Raw genomic sequence first — 4,038 nt, 5'->3', positions numbered from 1 at the left:
TAAATACTTACATATAACCCACTAATGATTTTAAATATAATACTGATCATATAAAATATATAGATATATATTAATACAACTAAATATATATAGATATTAATCATTTTAAGTATATATACAAATAAATATATATAACATATAATTTAAGATATAAAATAAGTAAATGTTTAAATGGAATTTAGAATAAATTCTATATAACTAAAAATATAAATAACAAATACTAATAAATGAAATTATGTGATTCACATTATATATTTTAATAAATATAATTGATATAGGTTCGTGAATCCGAGGCCAACCCTGTATTGTTCAGTATCGACATATGTAATTTTACTACAAAATACAGTATTGTGAGTTTCATTTGCTCCCTTTTACTCTTTACATTTTTGGGACTGAGAATACATGCGCTATTTTTACAACTGCTTTATTAAATGCTTTTGAAATATATTTTTGAACTGCGAATACATGAAATGCTTTTATAAATGTTTGTCGAAATAGACACAAGTACTTAAAAACATTCTACGATTGAGCTACGAGTACACCGGATATCACCCCTTTATAGTCTGGTAATCTAAGAATTAGGAAACCGAGCTCCTAATTGACGCGAATCCTAAAGATAGATCTATGGGTATTCACAAGCCCCAGTCAGAGAATTTGAACTTCTTTAGTACTTCGAAATAGGTATACAACCGCCAGCTTTAAAAGATATGATCTGTTTGTGAGGTGTACACAACCATCATATTTAAAAGAGTGGCATGTTTATATGCTTTTGCATGACCGTGCAGAATGCCGGTATGTCGGGGATATTCTATATGCATCTTATTAAGGTCGATTACTAGGTGTTTATATATCGTATGAATGATTTTTCAGCCGTGAGCAGACCTGCACAGATTGTTTTCTAAATATGAGTATCTTGTGGTCTATTATATTATTGAAAAATGACTATTTATGATAAACTAATGAACTCACCAACCTTTTGGTTGACACTTGAAAGCATGTTTATTCTCAGGTATGAAAGAAATCTTCCGATGTGCATTTGCTCATTTTAGAGATATTACTTGGAGTCATTCATGACATATTTCAAAAGACGTTGCATTCGAGTCGTTGAGTTCATCAAGAATATTATTAAGTCAATTATAGTTGGATATATTATGAAATAGTATGCATGCTGTCAACTTTCGATGAAATGAAAGTTTGTCTTTTAAAAACGAATGCAATGTTTGTAAAATGTATCATATAGAGGTCAAATACCTCGCGATGTAACCAAATGTAATGTATTCGTCCAGATGGATTAGGACGGGTCCTTTCAGTAGCAATCCATCATTATCTGAATCTCCAAGGCACATGATATTCATGATGCATAGAACCCTTTAGATTTCTCTAAAGATCCTTTTAACGGCTCAAAAGTGTGGTATATCGGGACTTTTTTTTGCTTGGGTGATGAGCATAACAATGTGTTGAAGTCTCGCATGTATTGTTAGAAATGTATGCTTGCATAGGATTCAAGAATAATATTCATTATAGTAAGCATATGTCACATCAAAACAAGCAATCATGTATAGTAAGCTCAATTAAAATTCATACTACAAGTGAGTAGCAATCATGCATAACAAGTAAGTAATCATGATAGTCGAATGTAGGCATGTTCCATAGTGTGAATATTTATGAGAAAATGCATAAACTAAATGAAATGACCCGACCTAATCCATCTGGACGAAGTCTTCAACAGTTGGTCCCATTGCGAGGTTCTGACCTCTATATGCCATGAACGACTCCATAATATATGAGCAAATGCACAGCGGAAGATTTCTTTCATACCTGAGAATAAACATGCTTTCAAGTGTCAACCAAAAGGTTGGTGAGTTCATTAGTTTAACATAAATAAACATTTCCATCATTTTAATAGACCACAAGATTTTCATTTCTCATAAATATACGTCCCATGCATAGAGACAAAAAAATAATCATTCATATGGATTGAACACCTGGTAACCGACATTCACAATATGCATATAAGAATATCCCCATCATTCTGGGATCCTCCTTCGAACATGATATAATTTCGAAGTACTAAAGCATCCGGTACTTTGGATGGGGCTTGTTGGGCCCGATAGATCTATCTTTAGAGTTCGCGTCAATTAGGGTGTCTGTTCCCTAATTCTTAGATTACCAGACTTAATAAAAAGGGGCATATTCGATTTCTATAATTCAACCATAGAATGTAGTTTCACGTACTTGTGTCTATTTCGTAAATCATTTATAAAAATTACGCATGTATTCTCAGCCCAAAAATATATAAAGGGTAAAAAGGCAAATGAAACTCACACATATAAATATTGTAAAACAGTTAATAAAGCATTTGCATGTATTCTCAGCCGAAAAATGAAATGAGTAAAAAGGGATTAAATGAACTCACCATACTGTATTTTATAGTAAAAATACATATAACGTCATTGAACAATTGCAAAGTTGGCCTCGGATTCACGAACCTATATTATTCATATACATATTAAAACGTATACTTGTAATTGAATAAATCTATATATTATTATTAGTGATATAATTCTTTATATTAATAGTTATATCCAAAATATTAAATCTTGTTATGTTATATAATTTATATATATAATATTTGTTTGTTAAAACTAGTAATTATAATAATACCAAAATATTATTTGTAATGGTAAAAATGATAATAATGATAATAAAAATATTAAAGTTAATAATTTTGTTAATAGTAATATTAATGATGGTTTTTAATTATAACTCTCATAATGATAATATCAGTAGTTTTTGGTAAACTGAATAATTTAATAATAATAGTAGTGAAAATAATAATTTTTGATATTAGTACTTAATACTTGATAATGATAATTATAACAATCTTATTTCTAATGGTAATCTTTATATTAATACTTTTATTAATAAAAATTCCTAATTGTTTCTAATACTAATATTAATGATAATAATAATAATTCTAAAAATAACACTTTTATTACTATAGCTAATAAAAATAATTATAATACTAGTAATAATGACGATAATAATAATAATAACAATAATAATATTAATAGGGATAATACTAATAAGTTTTGAATCTTAGTTATAATACTTATAATAATATTGATAATAACATTTATATTATTAATATTTGTGATAACAATAATAATAACATAACTAATAATAATAATAAAAATAATGATAATAATAAAGTTACTACCTCACTAAGTAGTCTTTAAAAAAAAAAGATGCCATCGGCAGGAATCGAACCTGAGACCTCCCGCTCCTCAATACTAATCTTAACCATCTGAGCTACCACTTATTTTCTGTTTTATGATACAACCTTATTTATTTAACCCATATTGCATATCCTTAACAGTTTTGGCCCAACTGTAATTTCATAAGCCTAATAATACATGAAGCTGTGTTCGGTTATAACCTGGGTTGCGAGAAAGAAAAAAAAATAGAAACGGATCAGCAACATATAAAAGTAGCTGCTGCGATCATACAGTTGGGGTTGTTGGAAGGATTTCGAATAGAAAAATAAAAAATAGGTGGATTACAGTCGGGTGTTTAGCAAGTAGAAAACAAGTGGGTTTGAATGCCGAACTTCTCAATATGATTGAAATCCATTTACAGCCCATTAGGAGCCTGATTATCTTGGTTGTTGAATGGTGTCTTTGAACCTTGCCACGACAGAAAGAAATAGACAGAAAAATTCGCTGGTTCCCACAACATAAAGTGATGATACATGTCGGCATAAATTATACTTTGTCCCACTCGGCCCTTTTCTTCATGCAAATGTTTTCAAACCCCAACTTGTCACCTTTTTTTTTATAGTGGTAGGGTACCCGTGATTTATTGATTGAATCCAATGAATCTCCACATCGATTTCCATTATCCTTTGTAAGACCCACTACACACTAGTGGTTAGCATTTATATTTAAAAACATGATCCTTATTGTAGTATATTTAGTTCAATTAATGGGTTGGCTCTCGGGTAAATAACATGTAATACAAAATTGTGGCATCAACCTC

This window comes from Rutidosis leptorrhynchoides, chromosome 3 (genome assembly GCF_046630445.1).
Source record: "Rutidosis leptorrhynchoides isolate AG116_Rl617_1_P2 chromosome 3, CSIRO_AGI_Rlap_v1, whole genome shotgun sequence".
Classification (NCBI taxonomy): domain Eukaryota; kingdom Viridiplantae; phylum Streptophyta; class Magnoliopsida; order Asterales; family Asteraceae; genus Rutidosis; species Rutidosis leptorrhynchoides.
Note: the sequence above shows the minus strand (reverse complement) of the source record.